This window comes from Lynx canadensis, chromosome C2, assembly GCF_007474595.2.
Source record: "Lynx canadensis isolate LIC74 chromosome C2, mLynCan4.pri.v2, whole genome shotgun sequence".
NCBI lineage: Eukaryota > Metazoa > Chordata > Mammalia > Carnivora > Felidae > Lynx > Lynx canadensis.
The window spans coordinates 68143213-68167422 of record NC_044311.2 but is presented as its reverse complement, the minus strand read 5'-3'; the positions used below and the strand labels follow the sequence as shown (position 1 = coordinate 68167422).

The 24210-nt window shown below is 35.0% G+C and overlaps 1 protein-coding gene across 1 annotated transcript in view; it reads right to left on the bottom strand.

Moving 5' to 3' along the window:
- NAALADL2 (N-acetylated alpha-linked acidic dipeptidase like 2) overlaps positions 1 to 24210 on the bottom strand; it is a 923861-nt gene that overhangs the window by 239647 nt on the left and 660004 nt on the right.

Here is a 24210-nt window from a genome sequence, read left to right as displayed (position 1 = left end):
GATTATTAGCTCTAATTACGAACATTAGTTTACAATAAGAAAAATGAAGAACTGAATATTATGTATCTTACGGCTAGTGGTAGATTCAGGATTTCAAATTCATATTCTCTGATTCTCTCTGAAAAACTGTATTGCCACTGGAGATATTAGAATTCATACTATGATGACAAATTAGAAAAATTTGTGAGCACATATTAAATTATGTAAGTACAAATGCATAATTAGATTCATAGGAATAGCATAAATCTATCATTTACACCACTAAAAGTAATGTTAAGAATAGATTTGACATTCATAGTGCACAAATCATATATGAATAAATTGTAATGTCAGTTAAAGGAAAATAACACAATAGTTAGATGTATAAACAGAATCGCCATCCAACTTTACTTAAGTTTCCTATTTTGACTTTTCAAATCTTGACAGAAGCAGTGGCATGAGTATCACTAAACAGTAACGGAAATGGTCTTAAGAATCACATCATAGAACTACATGACAAAAGAGAAAGACAAGATGCAAGGGAAACTAAAATAAGCTCCCCACATGTCATGTATAGAGTATTAAAAAGCCATTTTAAACTGTATAAGTATATATTGTATAAATTTTTGTATAAATAAAATATAATAAAATTTAAAAAAAAAACAATGATATATCAATTCAGAAGGAGATCTTGATTTTGCTAGATTGCAAAACAATCCAGATAGCTAGCAATCTTTGGGAACACAATGCAGGCTTTCCCTTTTCTGGGCTGTGCTGGGAGTAACAAACATTAAGGCATTAGAATCACCCTATGAGCATTTACTTCTGTTAATTTCCACCTATGAGTCACCCATTTGCCCTTTAATAAAATACCATCCCCTCAGAAAACACGAATCACACCTTTCTCTGCACATTTATTCTTCAGTTAGACTTCTCATCACATTGTACCATATTCTACATCATAATGGGGTTTGGGCCTTAAAGGCCATAACCAGGATGATTTATATCCGAATCATCAGTGTCTAACACTGTGCACTTTCCTTAGTAGGTACCTAAAATAATCACTCACCCTACCATTCAAATATTCCACTGACATCTGTGAAACCTCCCCTTCTCCATCTTGCCAGAAGCTACGCTCATTGGATCTCAGGGCCTTAGAATTTAGTCTACCAGCTGTCACTCCACTGTTGCCCCCTTCACTTAAACTCTAGATTCTGTATTATAGTTACTACAGTTGTGTTTTATCTGCCTTACCAAAACATCAGCCACTTGAGGGTAGAAGCTTGTATTATTTCTGTTCATATCTTCAACAGCTGCCCTTGTTTAGTAAATGAGTAAATGGTACTATCATTCATTCATCTTTTTGCTCAGTCCAAATAAACACAAAAAAACCTTGGCCTCCTCTTTCTTCCACATTTCATATCCCATTTATCAGTAAAGCCTGCCAACTCCACTTTCAAAATGTGTCTCACCAGCCCAGAAGCTCCTCCCGAGTTCAAATAAACACTGTTTCTCCTGTTCCTACTGGTCTCCTATCTGGCCTCCTTGTTGCCACTCCTTCCAGAATGTACTATTTTTTCTGAGCAGGAGTGATTTTTAAAAACGTTATGCCAAACCATGCCGATCAACCACTTAAAACCCTACAATGACTTCTCATCCACTTACAGTAAAACCCAAACTCTCTCCCATGGCCTACAAGGCCCTACATGATCTGTGCCCTATGTTCTCTGACCTCATCATTTACTACTCTCGACATTTAGACACTCTGCTGCAGGCTCCCTGGTCTCCTTGATCTTCCCCAACATGTTCCCACTTCAGGGCCTTTGCACTTTGTTTTCTCTTCCCCAAGACTTATCCACAAGGACCATCTGCTCACTTCATTCAGATTTCTGCTCAAATACTTCTTTCCTAAAAAAGGCCTGGCTTGACGATACTAAAATAATACTCCTTCCTCTCTATTCTCCTGGACTACTTTATTATTGTTTTCATAGCACCTATGTAATGTAACTGTCATTACATTAACACATCTCTTTGTTGTCTGAAACCCAAGTAATTTTCTATTCCTCTATTAAACATTACAGAGAATAGGCATATGTTCCTATCCTTGTGTTAAATAATTCTGGAATCAAACTTACTTTCCTGTCCCTGTGCTACATAATTCCATAGTGAACTGCATGTTTTTCTTTTGAGAGTATGCAAAATAATTTAGCTGTTTACTTGTGGAAATGCCTGCTCATTGAAGATATGAGTGAATCGTAAACAGCTTAGTTATCGTTTTGTTTTAAGATCCTCACTTCATTGTGCCCTCCAATTCAAAGTAATTTGGTCAAAAATTCTTCACAATGACAATCAGTTTCCCATTTTGCAAGACCTGCCTTAAAATCACCCACTCTGGTCCTATTACTCTATAAATATCCTGACCCAATTTCCCATTCTGAACCCTATCATGACTCTGTCAAGATAGTGCTTGTCAACCTTAGTGTAGACATCAAACAAACGTAGTTTTGCTTGACCAAAAGTCTTTTTTTCTTTTTTTTCTGGTGCTATTTTGAAGAGTTACTAGTTGATGACGCTGGAGGTTCACAAAGATCCTATCAAGACCTCCTCACTAATCATAACTCAAGGCTCTAGACTCAGAACAGAACACTTCCTGTGGCCCCTTGAAGTCCCATTTGGATATATCTTCCCACCATATTGTGTGTGAGTTCTGAATGTTTCATTGATCTTCCAAATTCTGTTGGTTTCCTGGAATGCAGAATAATTATGAATCTTTATCTACTCCAACTAGAAAATGGTTATCCTTAGTAGAAATAACAAACTACTCATTTTTCTGCCTCTTGTCACTATCTGTTATGAATCTATATAACCCAAATATTATTTTGTCCTTGGACTATGAAGTCAACAGTCAATACAGTTTAATTGTCTCCATGAATAGAGGAATATAAGCTTCTTTGAAGCTAAAACCTAGACCTTCTTGTTCACCACATTAGCTCTGGTACCCAGAAAAGTGCCTATTATGTAAAAAGTGCTCAATAAATATTTGTTAATGAAATGAAGATCTTTTCAGATATAAAATATTGAAAAGTTAAAAATGTAAAAAAAATACATAAGGTAGAGCTTGAATTTCTCAAGACAAAATTTCTGACTAGAGAATTATTCGAAAAATATGAGAGAAATGAAAGAAAATTGATTCATTTATATCTATCCATATGCTGTTATATCTATAAATTTCAATATACTGTTATATCTATAAATTTCAATATATCTTAAAATTTAAGGCTTCAGTTAATGGTTGTTTGGGAAGCAAGCTGGAACCAGCCTTTGCTCTATCCTGTAAAGCTTGCACTTTGTGTGTCAGAGGAGTTTATCAACCTACCAATTATATTAAATAAATATAATCAATGAGCACCTAATCTGAATATTCTCTCTGTAAAAATTAACACAGTATTACCTCTATAGAAATTCCCCAGATTATTGTCACAGACATTACTTATTCTATGTCCCACTTCCCAAGATAATTTAATAAAATATAATGGCAAAAATAACATTCTGCTCTAGCTTTTTAAAGTTTCGTAACCAAATGGATTATCTGAAAACTCCAATTTATGGCTCGAAGTTTCAGCAAGATCATCCTTTCCAGTTTAAATTTGTCAAAAATATTTTTTCTATACATTTATATATCCAAAAAGCATCAATCTACCAAATGGAGCCCACCAAACAGACCAATCAGATATTTCCTCTTTCAAATATTTAACTTTCTCACTAGTATTTTCCCTCCAATTCTATATATCCTGAACATATTTATTCAAATTTGTTTAGATATCAGTAAGCAGGAAGCTAACCTTTCATGGTCTCTCCTAACCTCATAATTGATGATATGTCTTTTTTTAAACAAATATGGCAAGATCAGCTAGTAAGATCCTGAACACAGCTTTTAAATTTCCTCTTTGGGGAGCTAACAGCACAGGGTTTTCTAAAGTATGTTTCTTTTACTGGTTCTTTATATCTTAAGTTAGTTCTAATTCAAATTTTTGATGTAGTATGGTATTTTGAATGCTGCTATTTTATGATCGATAATTAATATTGTCATTTGTATACTTGAACACTGAAGCATGGTTGTAAAGTCACTATAACAATTCACTATCAAATTGTCCTATACTTACTGTGGGCAGAGATGAAAATATGTCCTTCCTAAAATCAAACCATGCCGTCCCCCCTACACACACAAAATGAATAAAACAAAACAAAATAAAATCTCTACTCTAATAGTACAAGGTATAGTGATATAATAAATTTACAGATTCATAGGCTGCTTTCTCTATATTACCAAAAGTATTACTGATCCATTTTAATATATAAAATATAATTTGAGAAGCAGCAACGTTCAAAGAAGTATTACTTTGCTACTAAACTTTATATCCTTAAACAAGTTACATATTCTCTTGGAGTCTTGGTTTCTATATCTGTAAAAAGATAGTAGTAGTGTCTATTTTTGCAATATTTTTACAAAGATACAAATGCAAATCCCCTAACCTAGTGTCTGGATTATCAGAATAGTCCAATAAAGAAAATGTATTCTTATGTTTAACAAAATAAAATGAGTAAAAAAGCAAACATTTATTTTTAAAATATGCTACACTGAGGCCCCTCAGCATAACCCTTAAAAAGTGTCCATCTTTCAAGTCTATTCATTCAATATTTAAATAGTAAGTTTTTACCATGTATTTACTATAAGCAAATACCTCATTCCCAGCTCTCCACTAAAATTAGGCTGGGCAAACACTTTCCATATATAACCCAATTTAATCCTCACCACCATCTTAAGTAAAATTAGTATTGCTTTGTTTTTAGAAGTGAGAAAATTGAGTCTCATATAAGTTAGGTAACTTGCTTATGGTCAAAGAGCTGCTACGTCGCAATTACCCAATTGAAATCTATGTTTATCTACCCTTTCAATTCCAACATATTTTCCCCCAAATGTTATTCCATTAATCAAACGGAATAGGAAGTAACTAATATTTGTTGATAGATTATTATTTGCCAGATACATGGCTTTTGATTTTTATTTTAAGCATTCTCAAGAGCAACCTGTCATCCTCAGATTTTCATGAAAATTGAAACTGAGGTTCACAAGGGTCAATAATGAATACATGACCAGTAAGTAGCAGAGCCAAAATTCCAACTCAGATCTGCCTGGTTTCAAAGGCTCTGTACAGATGATATGAACAGTGGAACAAGTTGGGGCTTTGGAATCCGACTGATCTGGGATACAACATCAGGTTTGCCATCTGTCAGCTCTATTAAACCTTGATGGGCCCAATTTGTGCTCCTAAAAATGGATATAATAGTGCATTTCTCATGAGTTTGTTGAGAGAATGTAATGAGATATATATACACATTGCTTAAGATCTAGTACAGTTAATAGTAGCTATTATACCATCTGCCTCAAGAAGAGGTAAAGCCATAAGGATTAAGATGAATAAATGAATAAATGATTCCCAGATTTCCAGCTTGACAAACAGGTGGTTCCGTATTCCAAAAATTAAAATATATACTCCTATAATACACAAATATGTCATTTCCCTCCTATTCATATCCTTTTTTCACCTCTGAAGGGGAATGCTTACACATCAGGTGACATTCCATCATTTCCCACAACAACTAATGTACATACACCCACTGGAAATGGACTGGCTGATCACTTTCTTCATTCTAGAAATTTGAGATTGAGACATAGAAAATGTGGCTAGTCATAGTTATAGGCACAAGACATGTAAGGCCTTATACTAGGGGCTTGCAGCCTTTTTTGACTATGTATTCTCTGTTGAAGAAGTTGCCAGAAAGGCAACTCTCCTGTGGAGTAGCAGTTGAGTAAAACAAAAATGCAGAGTTGAGATGAGACAACAGAAAGTAAGAGAGAGACAGAGAGTTGATAAACTGTCAAGTTTCTGATGTCAGGCTGTATTTCCTAAAACTGAATTCCTTGAAATTTTTCTGTGTCCTTTTTAACAATCATTTATGCAAATTCAAGGTTTCTGTTTTTCTAAGCAAACAAATCTTCAAACAGAATATATTTTAGGGGAACTCTATGGAATAGCAGCCATTGTGGTTATCTTTCCAACATTTGATTTATTATACTTCATTACGTAGTAGTCATGTGATTGGCTGGGATTGCTCACTCAGGGTTCTAGGTGTGGGTCCTGACTGGTCTCAGAACTTGCCATGTGACAGGTTAGGAAAATGGAGCTAAAGCCAGCCAGCCTACCCTCAGGGCTTCTGAGAAATGTCTTTTGTTCTGTTGAAATAGCTCACTGAAGAGCTGCTTTCTCTCTTTTTGAACAGTGTGAATGAAGAAATAAAGCCTAGAACTACTGAAACTATTGTGTAACTTTCAAAGAAGCCAATTTGGGAACACAGCTGACTCTCAGAGAACCAGAGAGCCAAAAAATCCTAAAGAAACGCAGCCAAATCAGCTTTCTACCAGGTCTATAGTCCTAACTACTTCTGAGCCAATATATCTCCTTCATTGTTTAAACAGCCAGTTGAACTGAGTTTTTTGTTAGTTACAAATGAAAGCATCCTTCCCAATATGGGAGAGAAGGAAGGGAATAGAGAGACAAAAGGCAATGAAGTCATTTGGGAGCATGTTGAATTTGACAACCTTGTGGGATATCCAGGTGGTGATGTGCAGCATGCAGTTGGAACTACAGCTTTGGAACATCAAAGGAAAGGAGACATCAAAGCTGGTGATATAAATTGGGAGGGTCACCAATGATAAAGTGGGGGAACCTAAGCCCTGGGTTTAGCTGAAGTCATCCAGAGAGGACACATGTAGAACTGACTGTGAGCTTTTCTTCTTTTAGTCACCAGTATCATTTGGCTCAAACAAAACCTACTTAAATAAAAAATTTTTATAGAGTTTTCTTGCACTTGAAATGTTTCAGAAACATCTAAAAATTAAACCCTACCCTATAGCAGGAAATATACAGTCATTTGCATTGCTTTTCAGGATGATATATTGAAATTTCAATGCTAAAGATTTTTTTTTTCATATGGGACATAAATTTAAGGATTTGAGAAGAAAAAAATGAGCACTAGATTTTCTATTACTATATATGCCAGAAGTATGATTTACAGATATAACTTTTACCTGGAATTTATTTGTTCTAATTCACTTAATTCTGAATTCTAAGATAATTATCCTTTTTTTTTTTCTAAGTAGCCTCCATGCCCAGCATGGGCTTGAATTCACAACCCTAAGATCAAGAGTTGAATGCTCTACCAACTGAGTCAGGCTCTCCTAAGGTAAATAAATAATACATGTGAACTTATTAATTCCATTGACAAATATTATAAACATACACACAAATATATATATATATATATATAAACTTATATGAAAATATAAATTTATATATATCTTAAAGCAATAAAAGAGACTACAGATTTGGTGTTTCCACAGGGCTTATTTTGGAAGAAAGGCTGATTTCTGCTTGCATCTCATAATCCTCAGATATGTATCATAAAAACATATTTGACTGAAGGAACCCGGATGTTTCTTTTTTTTACTGCTAGTGATTGTTATATCAGAGGCAAGGATGCAGCACTATAAAAACTGGAGAAGAAATTAAAAAAACAAAAACAAACAAAAAAAACAGTGAAAGAGAAAATGGAGACAGGATTAAAAATAAAAAGTGAGAAGAAAAGAGTTTACAAAAAATACAATTACTTTCTTATAACAAGAATTTCTGGCTATGTATTTATGTTGAAAACAAAACCAAGGGCATTCTGAACAACAGAGAAAATCAATATAATCAACCTTAAAATAACCTACTTTGTGAAGATCTTAACTTTGATAGAAAATTGACATGTTAAGTCATCTACTTAAATATACTCATACTAGGCATCTTGCCATCAACTTCAATGGAACTTTGGTAGTGAACCCCCATGTGGAAATTCTGAAAATTCTTTTAAATTCTCCCTAATAAATATACCTTGAATTTTGGGGTTGTTGTGTTCTTGCTTCTCCTATAAACTCTCCTTGGGGTGCTGGTTATGTGGTCTAGGTTGTTGGGAAAATAATTAAATCTCAGGGCCTAAATTTCCTCATTTCTAGAAAGAGGGAACTGGATCAATAATTCTACTCAAGGAGGCCTCGTCCCTTGAAAATCAGAACTTACAGAAATAAATGGATGCATACTGTTCTTTGAAAAATCTATACAGAATATTAAAAGATAATTTTGTTTAAAAAAATACTGATGCTTTCAGATTACAAATTACAGAAATTTAGCTCAGCAAAATCATTTGACCACCAGATGAAGAAGGTATGTGGGGGAGGACTATGATTCCAAGGGAAAAGCCCTATCAGAATCTCTCCCTGGTTGGGTTCTAGAGGCCACTTCTAGTCTGAGAATTTTAGTGTTTATAAGTCTCTCTCTCCTCTGCCTTCAGATGCAGTTTGATGAAGTTTGCTTGTGCACAATGGCCTCCCTATAATCACATCCATTTCTGAAGTCTTACAATGAGACCACTGCATCTCTTGTATGCTCTGCTGGGTCTCAACATTCTCCTTCTTTCTTTTTTTAAAATATAGGATTATTTATTTTTATTCATTTTTTAATTTTTTTTTTTTTATTTTAGAGAGAGAGAGAATGACAGAGAGGGATAGAGGGAATGAGAGAGAGAATCCTAAGCAGGCTCCATATTTAGCGCAGAGCCTGATGGGGTGCTAGATCTCACGACCTTGGGATCATGACCTGAGCTGAACCCGACTTGGTCGCTCAACCAGCTGAGCCACCCAGGTGCCTTGAGAATCAACCAGATTGTAAACTTAAGGGAGACCATGAGAGTTTTATAACTACTCCTAGAATACAGAACCCCTAAAGCACAAAGACTTGCCTGTAGAATAATTTATAACATGTGTAGTACTATTTTTCAAATGTGTGTATAAAGTATATGTAATGTAATATAAATGTATATATGCTACATGTAGGAAGTTACAGAAACATAATATGTTACATGCAGAATATTATAAAATGCTGTTGAGATTTAGACTATTTAGATTTGTTTCTAAAATATTATTGAATTCAGTATATACCATGTACTGCAGCAGGGAGGTATTAAAATGCCTCCTCTAACTAAGTGATTTAGAACTACTTGACTAAATCACTCATTAGAGTATTATTTGTGTACTATCCTGGATCATCATTTTATTGGTGGGATCAGACCTTTAGATGGAGGTTGAAGGGGATTAGAGACCAGCTAATCCAATATTCTTTATCTATTATTTAATTTCTCAAGTATATCTTGGTTAGTTGAGCAATACTATTATATTATAAGAAAGTTTTGCTATCTAGCATTCAAGAAGGCATTACCCACCTACCATTAACCTAGAATACACCCAGGTAATTATCCATCTATACCTACAACATTGAGGTTGGTGCCCTCATCAGCTACCTAGATAGGAAAATAAGCTGAACTAAAAACAGATCTATGTAGTGTGCCAGTGAATGTTAACACCAAAGTTCAACCATGATTCCACTTGGCTTCAGCAAACACTGAGCCAAACCCAGAGTTCTTCTCACCCAGGTTAGCTGTATGTAAGTCCTTTTTTCTTCTTGCAGCAGATGTCTTGGGATTCCCCCTACCGGGCCACCCCCATGACAAGCCCTCAGACTCTTATTTTAAGGTTTTTACTGCTAATTATTTCAAAGAAAAGGAAACAGCCCAAAGGAAGTGAAAAATCTTGGGGAAAAAATAATCACAAATCTTTGGAAATGTTCTTTTATGACACTAATTCTGGAAAGTGTGACTCTATTTGCTATGATAATACAAAAGCAAAGTTGCTCTTGGATAAATTCTTTAGTTTCTGAAAGTGGATTCACCCAAACACTACTTAAGAGTGAAAGTAATATGTATGTTTTCCTTAGAAAAAGATTCCTCACTTCTACAGGTGGGCTCCCAAAGCCAATTAAGAGAAAACAATAGCAATATTATTTTTTGGTTTTGTTTTTAGGTCCTTTTTCCTTTTTTTTTTTTTTTAACTTTGGAGACAGCTATTTGGAGTTTCTATTTCATTAGACCTGTGCCTAGCCAAGGAATGATCCCCCCCTCTCTGGCTAGTTCCTCATCAAACTTCCCATTTTGATACATTATATATTTTATGCATTCATTTGCCCACTTAGATAATCTGAAATAACATTAAATACATAAACACACTTTGGCCTATAGATGTTTTAGAAAGAAAAAAATTAACAAATGAATTTCATTTCATTTTAATTACAGTTCTAATTTTAGGCAAAAGCCTAAATGATTTAATCTGTGCAAATTTTTCAACTCTTTTTGGGATGCCTAATTGCTTAAAGAACAAGAAGTAATGACTGTCAATTCCACTTTTCCATTATTTAACTGTAAAATAAGGGTCAATTCTAGCCATCTTCTAATTTTTTAAGTGTTTATTTATTTTTGAGAGAAAAAGACAGAGTGTGAGCAGGGGAGGGCAGAGACAGAGGGAGACATAGAATCCAAAGTAGGCTCTAGACTTTGAGCTGTTAGCACAGAGACCAATGCAGGGCTCAAACTCATGAACCATGACCTGAGCTGAAGTCACTTAACTGAGCCACCAGGTGCCCCTACCCACTTGTAAACACATATCTAAAGATAATATAAAGCATAGCTGCACCTACTGCAAAAGAATAAGAGTGCGTGTGTGTGTGTGTGTGTGTGTGTGCGTGTACTTTTTTGATAAACTGAGACTTACTAAAAATTTCATGAATCACTTTTATGATTTTTCTCTGTTCTAACACTAGTTGCTGTTGCAAAAATATCAGTTAAGTAGTTCCAAGATTAGCATTTGACAAGAGTGTCCTCATTTTAATAAAGGCTGATATTTTACATTTTAAAGATACTAGCTGTGAATCATAGATTATTCTTTTTAAAGGCTCTGGGCACTCTTGTTCTCTATCACACAGACTTAATAAATATTAAAACCTACTAGGGTTCTTGCAATACTTTCTCTATTCCCAGCTGGACCTGGATCTTTGATATCCCTATAGAGAAAGACAAATGTTAAAATGGAATTTTTTAGAAAAGTAATGATGATTAATAACAACCAAGTTATAGTCATAAGAGTACCTGATAATAATATTTTTAAAAACACCATAGTATAAGTAGAGACTTTTATGGATTACATATTTTCAATTAGGTGTTCTATATTTAAGTGTGATTGGAAAATACTTACCGCACACCTTGAGGAATGCTCATTAGCACAATGAAGGCCCAGAGAAGTCCATCAATGAAAAACAGAACAAAAAAAAACTCACTTAATTTTGACAAATTTGGCCTTTCTCAAATGCATTTGACCAATAATTCCCTTTTTATAAACACTGAGGAATAATGTTTGAGAAACACCAGATTTGATGAAGTCTAACAAACCTTTTAGTTTTTAATGTTTTGATTGTTAAATGTGTATTTACTTATTAATGAGTTATGGAACCTTGCTTGAATTCACATTCAAATTGATGTATCTACAGCAGAATAGATTCAGAGAATGTAGTCTAGTGAATTGGTAGGTGGGTGGAGAAATGAGAGGTAGTACAGGGAAAGGGAAGAAGGGAATACTAAAATCGTGGGTTCCACCTAGGCTAATTCTGAGCCTTGGCCTGCTTACATTTATTAAAATCACCTAGATGAGTTTCCTTTTTAAGTGGAGAAATTACATCACCTAGAACCAGGAATGTTAAAAAGTTGTAATAGACTGGATAATTTATCAAAATCAACCAGAATAAATTTTAAAAGGCATTGGAAGTTCAGTGACTCTATGTATATATTATCCCTATCACTATTGAGTCATCCATATTGTCTATCATTTTCTATCTTAAATACTTTTTAAATGAAAAAAATATTCAGCTACATGTTCTCTTTTATGTTAATCAGCATGTACTGGATTTGGTCATGCCACCTTTTAGCCACCTTCTACTTAGAGCATATTTCTATGATAAGAATTAGTATATTTCTGTCATTACTGATTTACATAGCTATCTCTCTTTTTAACATGTAAGTTCCTTAGAAACAAAAAACTTTACCTTATTGATAATTTCAGTGCCTTTCAGCACAACAGATGATAAAAAGTTTTTTTAAACGTTTATTTATTTTTGAGAGACAGATCATGAGTGGGGGAGGCGCAGAGAGAGAGGGAGACACAGAATCCAACGCAGGCTCCAGGCTCTGAGCTGTCAGCACAGAGCTGGATGTGGGGCTTGAACCCATGAAAGGTGAGATCATGACCTGAGCTGAAGTTGGACGCTTAACTGACTGAGCTACCTAGGTGTCCCTAGAAAGTTTTGAATAAAAGGAAAAAACTAATGCGTGTTACCACAGAGGAAACAAAAATAGTATCAGAATGTTTATAGCACATTATTTAAATAGAAATGGCAATAGGACGTGGCACTGATGTTAAAGAACTAAGTGGTATAAACTATATAGAGAAGAGAAATCATGCACTATTTAGTTGTAAATTTTAGTGTGAAGTCCTATGGGTCACAGGCTTTTATTTATTAATGCTTTACCTCATCCCAAAGGAAAAATGTATATTGTGCAAAAATGTAATTATGATAAGCAAAAACAGCAACAACCACACACACCAAAAACAAACACACAAACATTACAAGCTAGTAAGTAAAACCCTAGGAAAATTAGATATTAGAAAATTAAAGTGAAGCCATAATCATTATCCAAATGGTATGCTAGAAGATAGTCTTTAATTACATTTATATCTCCCTAATAACGAGAACAAGAAAGAAACAAGGTTGATTCCACTTCAAATTATCCCCTGAAGACAAACCATAGCTGATCTTAGAACTGAGACCTGAAAGGAAATTTGCAGGTAGGTAAAACAAAGCCATTACAGAATGCATCATTCACAGCACTACGACAAATAAAATCACTTTCCAGGGGTAGAGTTTTATAATATGCCATGAAATTGGGTGACAGCAGCATGCCACACAAGAAGTTTAATAAACTGGAGAGTCTAAAAGAATGCAGTTTAAATTATTTACACTTTTTTTAGGTCTTAATCTTGGGTAGAGAGGTTCAGAATATTAGATTATCTAGAGCAAGGTTTCTCAGCAATGGTACTAATGACATTTTAGGCACAATAGTTTTTTGTTGGGAGGGCTGCAATGTACAATGCAGAAGGTTTAAAGCATCTCTTGCCTCTTGTCATTCTCTTGCCTCAGAATATCCTATCTCCTTGCCCCAATGATTATTTAAGATATAGTATATGATCTCATAAGCCCTAATAAGTCAGCCCAGGCAGTTGAGGAAACATTTTCTCCTGCTGTGTGCACTAAGCCTATAGCTGCTGATGTCTGCAACTGTCACTACATAGTGAATGTTCAACAAATGTTTCTGAGTATTTACTACATGCCAGCCATGGTTAAAACAACCAAAATCACTGCTGTCCATGAGCTAAAGTTATAGTGAGCAACAGTACCTAAACATAAAAATAAAATAAATAATATAAATTCAAATGTTAATAGTGCTTTAAAAGAAAGGAAAGCAAAGACATCTATATATATTATCTCCAAGTTCTTGAGGTTATAGCTTAAAACATTTAATTATTTAATGATAGTTTTATTATTTTAAAGTCAGTATGAAAGTTCACATTCTGAAGGGAAATATAAAAAGACATTATTAAATAATGACCTAGTGTTAGAAAGTAGGAAAATGTTTATTATTTTTATTACTAATACTTTTCTGAGGATTTTTCTATTTAATAAAAATATACTGCCAACTATTTCCCTTGGTGGTCATTTCCTAGGGTGGCTATAACAAAATATAACAAATTATGTGGCTTATAACAACAGAAAGTTGTGTCAAATTCTAGAGGCAAGAAGTCCTAAGAATTCTCTCAAAGGTTCTTGGCTAGGATCCTTCCATGCCTCTTATTGGCTTCTGATGGATGCCTGTGATCCTTGGTATTCCTTGGCTTGTAGACACATCACTTCACCTTCCCCATGTCTTTACATGGCCTTCTCCCTGTGCATTACTGTGCCAAAATTCCCTCTCTTTACAAGGACATCAGTCATTGATTAGGACACACCCTAATACACTATGACTTCATCATAACTTGGTTACATCTGCAAAGACCCTAATTCCAAATCAGGTCACTCACATTTACCATTACTAAAAATTAAGGCTTGAATATATTCTTCTGTGGAACACAATTTAACCTACTGCACCTTCTATAGATGCTTAAACATTTAGTACCAAAAATAGACTCACTTACAGAATAAAAAAGTAAAATTGTAACTAATAAATTATGTAGGTTTTGAACAACAAAATCCACTTATTTTGAGAATTTTAAAAATATTCTAATGATTATTGGCCACAGAATTTCTTCTGAAGAAACAATGACATTTCATTTTTGACTTCAGTTAAAATAGCATTGTCATTTCATTGGATTATAAGAAATCATATTGACTTTAAAAAGCAGTTCAGGAAAATATAAAAAGGCAAAAATTTATAATCCTGTGAGACAAGGATACTATAAATATTTTATCATACTTCCATGCATCTCTCTATTTGTATTAGATTTTAATATATATTTTCAGGTTTTTGCATTGTCAATATTATGAAACTGATGTTTAGATTGTATTTGTTGGAAGTATTCTGAATCTGCTTAATCTAGAAGTCATAGGAGGTGGTATTAAACTTTTATGTGATGGGACAACCACCTTTCTGCAAAACTGTCAACTGATCATGAAATCTTAGATTCTGACCCTTGATTCTCATTCCAGCTCTGATAGTCGACCCTTTTTTAAAGTAGGCCTTTCTTTTTCTGGATAGCTTTAAAAGACAGAGGATTCGTCACTCTTCTCGGCAACCAACAAACACTCTCTTCTAATGTCCCCTGTTGGTCCTTGTTCCGCCTTCTTAAACTACAATAATATATCTACTCTCTTGGCCATATGTGAAGGCAGTCATCTCATCTACCTTGATTCTTTCCCTTCTATAAGCTTAATTATTTCAATTATATTTCATATAATGCAACTTTAAATGCTATCTTTCTCACTTTTTTTCTGGTCATACAGCCCTTTTAAATTACACTTTTCAGGGGCGCCTGGGTGGCGCAGTCGGTTAAGCGTCCGACTTCAGCCAGGTCACGATCTCGCGGTCCGTGAGTTCGAGCCCCGCGTCAGGCTCTGGGCTGATGGCTCAGAGCCTGGAGCCTGTTTCCGATTCTGTGTCTCCTTCTCTCTCTGCCCCTCCCCCGTTCATGCTCTGTCTCTCTCTGTCCCAAAAATAAATAAACGTTGAAAAAAAAATTAAAAAAAAAAAATTACACTTTTCAGAACCCATGCATATTTTCCAGGGATGATATAACAAATGGAGTGAAAGCGAAGTGACTACCACCCCCCTTCCTTTCTCTAAAGCTTATTAATACATTTTAAGGTAAATTTGGACTTTTAACAGTCGTATAATACCGTTGATTCATACTTAGCTTGCTGCCAAATAAAAACATAAATGCTTTTCCACATGTGCTATTATTAACATGTCTCCTCCGATTATCAATTATGATGTGAACTAGGATTGGTAAAGATAATGAAAATCCACAGGTAATTCTCCAAACACATCTTATCTATTAATCTATACTCTTTCCATAACTAAATCTTTACAGAATCATTTAAAAAGTATAGAAACAGATTGATTTGGAATTTGGTGTTTTTAATTACATACCCTAGTAAAATGATCATAAGTAAAGATTCAGAGATAATAGAAAAACTGTAAGTGTGTTGTGAATAATCTTATTAAAAACCCAAAGCGTTGAATTTTAATATTTTATATTTCTAGTATTTTAAAGTTTATACAATAGTTTTCCTTTCAAAGAATTCCAGTAATATTCTTCATCTTTCATTTTTGGCTAAGAGAAATTCAGTGGATTCAATTTTATTTGGCTTGCTAACCACTTACATTTTTTTTCTTTTTTTTTTCCCGTTAGATTTCATCATCATGGTCGACATACAAATTTGATTATGTGCATTTTCATAGATACCTTGTTATTATGCCTATTTACAAATTCAAGGAATGTTTATTGAATGCCTTATATATATCAGGTCTGTCTCTATCTTTTAATCTGATGTATTTCTACTTTGTGTATATGTATGCACATTTGTTGGACTACACTGAATTATAGTCTACAAGACAAAGAAAATCCAAAGGATTAAGGGCCCAATACCCTCTTCTGATCTGCCTTAAGGGTCTCATCCCAACATAGGGCATGTGGTCTTTTTGGCTGACTACTAAGGAAAAGGTATGCAACTCATGAACTCAGTTCTTAGCTCTGCCATTGTTTAATTTTGGATAGTAACTAATTTTCTATATTAGGAAATAACACCACTGGAATGATCTTCAAATTTAAATTTAGAGGAAATAACATGAATAGAAAAGTAGTAATTAAAGGTGTTTATATGAAGCATTGATATGTACCAACATTTTAATTTTAATTTTAATTTTAATTTGTTTGTGTAACATTATCAGAAATAACTCAGGAAAAATTTTATAAATTGACAGGAATAAAGAAAGAAGAAAGTTATTTTGTATCTTCTCCTTTTAGCCTTGTTACACAGTAGGACTGATTAGAGATAACTAATGCATGAAATGATGAAAAATTTAACATCACAGTTGGGTGTCATCCTGTTGCATACTGTAACAGCCATTGTAGTCCATCTGTCCACTTGCTGATAGATTGTGTTAGTGGATATGAGCCATTACACATCTTATTAAGACTATGGATCGAGACAGTGGAAATTTTAGAAGAAACATAAAAAATATGAGATTGTTTTGGGTACAGTGTCACAATATATATATATATATATATATATATATATATATATATATTTGCCAAACATTTGTATTTTTGTGTGTACATATGTTTGTGCATGGGTGTGTGTATGTGTGTATGTATATTAGCCAAACATTTTGCTATCTGTAATATATATATATGTATAGCATCAATATATATATATATTCCAAGCATTTGTATCATTATATATATATTTGTAATATATATATTTATGTTTATGTTTATATTTATATTTATATTTGCCAAACATTTTTATTATCTCCAAAACTGATGCATACAATGTGAGGAAGACTAGTATTTGTATAATAAACTTACAGAGATGGTAAAAAAATTACTTAAACCAACTTAGAGTTAACACCAGGGATAATAACAAGCCGACTTCCAGAATGGAGAGGAGGGCTGGTAAGAAAGAAAAGAAAAGAAAAGAAAAGAAAAGAAAAGAAAAGAAAAGAAAAGGGAAGGGAAGGGAAGGGAAGGGAAGGGAAGGGAAGGGAAGGGAAGGGAAGGGAAGGGAAGGAAAAGAAAGAAAGAAAGAAAGAAAGAAAGAAAGAAAGAAAGAAAGAAAGAGAGAAAGAAAGAAAGAAGAAAAAAGAAAAAAATGAGTTTTCTTGTCATAGTATTTTAAAATATGAAAATTGAGTAAAATTTCATAATACAGGGGCGCCTGGGTGGCGCAGTCGGTTAAGCGTCCGACTTCAGCCAGGTCACGATCTCGCGGTCCGTGAGTTCGAGCCCCGCGTCAGGCTCTGGGCTGATGGCTCAGAGCCTGGAGCCTGTTTCTGATTCTGTGTCTCCCTCTCTCTCTGCCCCTCCCCCGTTCATGCTCTGTCTCTCTTTGTCCCAAAAAAAAAAAAAAAAAAAAAAAAAGTTGAAAAAAAAAATTCATAATACAGAGAGAAATAAAGTGATCACAACTTAGAGCCATCCAGAGTTCAGCTTTGTGTATTTTCAAAATACGAAGATAATCTTCAAGGTCTTTTTCTTTCCCCCAACCAGTATTCAAAACAATAATTGGGGAATAAATTGTTCAAATAATAATTTTCTTTCATTATTTGAGAATTTCAGGTTCATGGCTACAATTTTAGGAAGAGGATTTATTTGATCATCCAATCCCAGACCTTCAGATTAGAAGTTCTCAACAAAGAGTGTGTATTTGAAGCAGGCTGGTACCATGCAGCAGTTTGCATAGCTTATCACAGACACTTATCTCACATGTATCCATACGTTTACACAAAAGCTTAAGGTCAGCTCTTCTGTACTCCTAAGATAGTACCTTCTCCTTGCCTACATAACTAGGAAACAGCCTTGGTCTCAGACTCTAGAGAGGTGGGTCAACAAGGAAACAAAGATAAACTACAGGGATATATGGTTGCCCTAGAGACCTGTCTGTTTGCTAGTGTTTCTTTATTCTCAACTCTTATGTATGTTAGTAACAACAATTAATGTTCCAAGTCACCTCAGCAAATGCCAGATATTCTACACTGCTTTAAAATGGCTTTCTAACGATCAAAAGAACAAATGTATCACACGCTCAATTTAGCCAAATAATAAGTGACCAGGTGGCATTACTAAGGGCTCTGTAATAAACATTTGTCCCTTTAGGCTACACTTCATCTAATTGACTGTCTTATTTTAAAATAATTTTGAAGCGGAAGATGATCCTCAGCGCTTCACCTCCTCCCATGATTTCTGATAAGATGAGATACTTCTTGCTTTTGTATTGATGGCACAGGCATATGACTGGGGCTTAGTCATCAGAGGGTCCCACCTAGGACTATGTGACTTGAGGGAGAGAGCAAAAATGCAGGGACAGTTGGGAAAGCACAGCAGCAATGAGAAGCTATTGTAGATCTAGGAGTACAAGAACCAGTGACAGAAGAGCAGCCTATTTGCTTCAGGTGGATTTGATCTAGCCTGCTTATCTGATGCCCAGGTCCTCTGACTTATGCCCATTTTAGAAATGGGTCCTCCAGTCTTCCAACAGGTTCTTTGGGTAGTTATATATAATCTAGTATGCTCACTTTTGCTTAAATCAGCCAGAATCTTCTTTTGTCGTTTGCAACCAAGAACATGTGTAATAGAACACTTCCCCTTCCAGTTTCACAAATAATATTGAGCTAATTTAAATAAAGAATTGCCAGGATCAAGAACCAAAGGATTCACCAGCAAAGCACCAACCTCTGAATTGTCTTTTTTGGATGTATTCCAAAGGCAGCATGCTAGCCTCTCAATGATTGTGGGGGAAAAGGCAAGAAGTGAGGGATTCATCAACAAGACTATCTGTTGAGATCCCCACAGAAACAAGTCTTTTTTTGATACTAGCTATTCCTGCTGTGAGAAAGTTTTTTAACTTTGATTTATAGTCTATTTTCTTATGTGACAAGTTGTTGGCAATGCTACTTTTGCTTTCTGCAAACCCACAAAGAGAAAAAGTAAACTCACATGATCTGAAGAAAAGAAAATAGGTCAAATACTATGATAGAGACTGAATCCCTTGATAGCTTTGCAACAGTTAGGTAAAGAAGCCCGTGCTTTTAAAAATAGACACCTCTGTAGACCTAAACAGGATATAAGCTACTGGATCAGAATCTCTTGGAGGTAAGGCTTAGGCATACATACATTATATATATACATATACGTGTATATACCTGTGTATATATATATATGTACATGTATATATATATATGTGTATATATACATATATATATACACACACATATATAATATAAAAATATACATATAATGTATTATAGCTCCACAGGTAATTCAGATACTTATCCTCAGTATAGAAGCAAACACTGCTTTATAGAAACCAGATACTTAGGAGAAACCTGTTTGGAAAATATCAAAATTCTAGCTGTTATCTATCCACATGAATAGAATACAACTTTTTTCACTGCTTTCAGTACTACTTCTACCCTTCATTTTTACCTGATTTTCCTTCTTTCATTTATTTGTAATCTTGCCTCTCAATAATGGCCAGAGACTCTGCTTTTGTGACCATTTTTTTCCATTCATTTTCTCCTTTACCAAAAGTGGTTTCACACAGATAACGTACCCCTAACTGCCTATAACTGAAATCCACCCTGAACTGGGCTCCATTCCTCACTCCCCACCTGTACTCTGAGCACGCTTTTACCAGAAGGGATTCCCACAGAAACAACTAGGTTAAGGAGCAAAATCAAAATTTGATAGCCTCATGAGACTTGCCAGAATACCAACTCAGTGTTTAATGCTGAAATATCCATAGATAATGTCCCCTGAATGGCCTTCTGTGCTCATACAGAAGAGAAAAAGGATGGAAAATATGATGAAAACCCTTATATTTTTAGAGTGATGTTAACCATTTTCCCGTTCATTGTTATAGTTAATAGCTTATGAATACTAATAAATCTGTACATTTTCCAACATTAGTGATAATGTTCAGTCATTTTCTGAGCAATAGAACTCACAATTTAAATCCTCAAGTAATGAATTCATAGCTGTACAATCAGAAAAACACGGGAAGCAAATAACTATAGCTGTTTATTAAGAAATTAGTTGAATTCCAATAGTGTCATAGAAAGTTTTAATTAACAGGTTGCAGTTACCACATTAATCTTAACCATGACCTCATTACACCCCAAGTCACACACCTAATTTCTGAAAAAGAATGATACTGGAGTCACTTGTAAATTCTCATAATCAATATATTTATAAGAGGAAGCAAGGATCTGTTCAATGAAATCCATCTGGATTGTCCTGTGAATCATTCATTGCTCTCATCTTGCTCTTATGACTACTTTCGTCCCCCAAATTTGTGATTTTGGTCCTCTCACCCTCTAGAATGCCACATCTGCATATGAGCACCTTTTATAGATTTCTCTGCTAACCGTGACAGGATTGCTTAACCTTTGGAAAAACCCTAGTAACACTTCATGTAATTCTGTAGCTTGTTGACCATTAATGTCCATCCCTCCAAAGCCCTGGGGATCCAGGATGCCACACTCTGCTGTCTATTTTACTATGGTATTGACATGTTTAAATAGTCACCGTAAATCAGATTTTCCTTGTTGGAAAGAGCACTAATAATGAAAGATGCCTGTTTTTACATACATTCATCAAATACTTTCTCCCCACCACGGCTAAAATAGATTGGATTGCTCCACAGAATTTTCCATTGTGAACATTAAACTATGCTTTATCCAAATAGGCACACTATTTCCATATGCTAATCTCCAGACCAGAACTTTTGGCAATGATGAAAATGTTCTTTTAACTGTCTGGTAGGGTAGAAGGGTCACAAAACGCGATTAAGCACTCAAAAAGTGGCTAGTACAACTGAAACACTGAAGTCTTCATTTTACTTAATTTTCATTAATTTCTATTTCAATTTAAGACTCCACTTGTGACTAGTGGCTACACTGTTGAACAGTTCAGGCCTAGTTTGTGGTTTCTTTTAGGGCTTTTACCTTGTTCTTCTTTTTATTTCTAAGATCGTGTCTGGCACATATAATAAACAGATTCCATGAATAACCTTTATTGAATTAGTGAGTGAATTGTGTACTTTGAGATTAGCTTCCAACTTCCAGAAAAACTGAAATAATAAGCACACAGAAACTAGGACAAAGCATTGGGCTCAGAACAGTGTTCAATAAGTAATAGCTACATGTATATTTTAGAGTAGCTTCTTGTAAAGTTGCTCCTGAATATGTTCTTTCACTCTGCAATGCAAACAGGGAAGTCTGAACAATAGACGAACTCTGCAAACCAGACAGTAGTATTTCAGCTTTGAATTTGAAAGAATTTGAGTTCATGGGATGCTGATCCAAGAAAACAAAGGCAAATTGTTCGCTTCTGCTGGGGAACCTTTCAGGTCTCACCCAAGAAAACTGTTCAAAGTAGAAGAAACATGCAGAGGCAGGTGTTATATTTTTTCACAGAAGTGACAACAGATAATATCTCATTTGGAAGACTACTGGTCCTCTAAAGAAAATTGTACAGTACTTCAGCCCCCACTCAAGAGCATTTTTCATCACATTGACACCAACATCAATTCTTGCTTTGTCTTCTGTCTTTCATGTGATAAAAATAATTGTAGAAAAGCAGATTTGTTATCTGAAGCTTTCATCTCTTTCTTTCCTTAAAGTACTAAAAAGGTGGCTTCTATCTTAGATTTCATGGGATTGACTTTTCCTCATAAAATCTTAAAGGGAAGAGATGAAAGGGCTTTGGAGAAGTTAACAATGCTCTATCAATGCAATGTCTTAATAATTTAAATTATCTAAAAGTTCAGTTATTCTTTTATAAATCGTTGATATCATTGACCCTGTTATAGCTTCCAAAGACTTGATCTAGAATCATTAACATTTAATAAAGGGCATAATTGCTCATGAAAATTTCCCCAAAGTTTAAGGAAACTGTTTCTTAAGCCAATTAGTAGATGGGAACCCACTGATTGGTTTTTAATCCAGACAAAATTGAACATACCCTGGGTTAAAACATGATTGTAACAAGAACTGGCTCCTTGCAAAGGTTCCTGACATTTGTAATTTCTACTGTATTTGAATTAACTTGACACAGAAGCACAAACTCAGTCTCTGAGGTAGAATTAGACACATTGATGGTTTGGCAGAATCTGTGGGAGCTGAAACTAGTCACTAAACGTCTCTTCATGTCTCAGTTTCTACCTGATTAAACTGCGGGACCACAATGAGCAAGAGCCCCTGTATTAGTTTACAAAGGCTGCTGTAACCAAACTACAGACTGTGTCGCTTAAACAACAGAAATGTATTTTCTCACCGTTCTGGAGACTGGGAAAATAAGATCAAGGTGTCAGCAAGTTTGGTTACTTCTGAGGCCTTTCTCCTGGGCTTGTAGACGGCTAAGGTCTTGCTGCTTCTTCACACAGCCTTTCCTCTGTGCATAGGCATCTCTCATGTCTCTTTGTATGTCCAAATTTCCTCTTAAAACAACACCAGTCTGATTGGCTTTGGGCCTACAGTAATGGCTTTATTTTAATGTGATCACTTATTTAAAAGCCCTATTTTCGGGGCGCCTGGGTGGCGCAGTCGGTTAAGCGTCCGACTTCAGCCAGGTCACGATCTCGCGGTCTGTGAGTTCGAGCCCCGCGTCAGGCTCTGGGCTGATGGCTCGGAGCCTGGAGCCTATTTCCGATTCTGTGTCTCCCTCTCTCTCTCTGCCCCTCCCCCGTTCATGCTCTGTCACTCTCTCTGTCCCAAAAATAAATAAACGTTGAAAAAAAAATTAAAAAAAAAAAAAGCCCTATTTTCAAATACAGTCATATTCTGAGGTTCCAAGGGCTAGGGCTTCAACATATGAATTTGGGGGGGGGGACACAATTCAGTCCATAACAGCACATCTTAGTTTCTCCTATGAGTTTAATGAGACTAGATTATGATTAATTTGGGTGAGGTCATCTGGAAACCACCAAGATTGGAGTGATTGGCCTTCTAATCATGTGTCCACATGACTTTCTTTATTTTATTATCTTCTGTGATACTTCCCACCTCACACGCTCTTTGGAATGTGGCCTCTTAAATTAATTATCCAGAGAGGTCTGGGAAGTGCAAAAGAAAGAAAGAGAGAGAGATTCCAGCTATGATGGAAGGACTCATCTAGTCCTTCTTCACCAGAGAGCATCTACAGCACAATAATAACAACTAAAATATGTAGAATACTGACTAAATGGCAGGCACTCTGCTCAGAGCTGTAGATATATTAAACTCATTTACCCTTCATAAGGACTCTCACAGGTCGTTTACAATATTATCCTGATTTCAGGAATGAAGAAAGGAGGCCCAGGACTACTAAGTGGGAAAACTGGGATTTAAACCCAAGTAGCCTGAATTCACAGTACAAATAGCAGGCTTTTGTATAGAATCTTATGTGATTTCTCAGTTATGTCACTTTCTGGCTGTTTTTCTCTTGTTAAAGTCCTTTAACCTCTGAGTGCCTCCCTGCAACAGCGCCTGTTTTATAAGGTTGTTGTAAAAGTAAGTGAGTTAATATTTAGGATAACCCTTTGAAAATTAAAAAACATGTTATAAATATTAAAAATTAAAAAAACATGTTATATTTTTTTAATTATTTCCAAATGGTCAACACAACTGAGCTAGCAGGTAGTGACATTCTTATTAGGAGACTTTTAAATTTACTCACTGTCATCACTGAGAGACTAGTCGTGATAGAGTTGACTGACATGTCCCATGTACATGGGAATGAATAAGACTGAGGTACAGAGGAAAACTCACATTCCAATTCATTCATTCATTATTTAAATATCTAGTCTATGTCCTCAAAAAACCTAACACCATAGAATGAAGTTCAAATAAAGATGTAATTAATTCAACATGATGATTATTATA